Source organism: Echinops telfairi, unplaced genomic scaffold, assembly GCF_000313985.2.
Source record: "Echinops telfairi isolate 266 unplaced genomic scaffold, ASM31398v2 ScPeMD7_7458;HRSCAF=8496, whole genome shotgun sequence".
In the NCBI taxonomy this organism is placed as follows: domain Eukaryota; kingdom Metazoa; phylum Chordata; class Mammalia; order Afrosoricida; family Tenrecidae; genus Echinops; species Echinops telfairi.
The window spans coordinates 48066098-48066487 of NW_022111358.1; positions in this window are offsets into that span (position 1 = coordinate 48066098).

Consider the following 390-nt stretch of genomic DNA (forward strand, 5'->3'; position numbering starts at 1 on the left):
CTGCTCCCTGGGAGAAAGATGAAGCTTTCTACTCACATCAAGAGTGACCGTCTCAGAAACCCACAGGGGCAGTTCTACTCTGTCCTATAGGGTCGCTGTGAGTTAGCATGATTCGATGGCAGGCAGTTTGGTTGGTTGGTTGTTGTTGGTTGGTTGTTTGTTTGGTTGGTTGTGGTTGGTCAGTTAGTTGTGGTTGGTTGGTTGTGGTTGGTTGGCTGGTTGGTTGGTCGGTTGGTTGTGGTTGGTTGATTGGTTGGTTGTGGTTGGTTAGTTGGTTGGTTGGTTGGTTGTGGTTGGTCGGTTGGTTGTGGTTGATTGGTTGGTTGTGGTTGATTGGTTGGTTGGTTGTGGTTAGTTGGTTGGTCGGTCGGTCGGTTGGTTGTGGTTGGT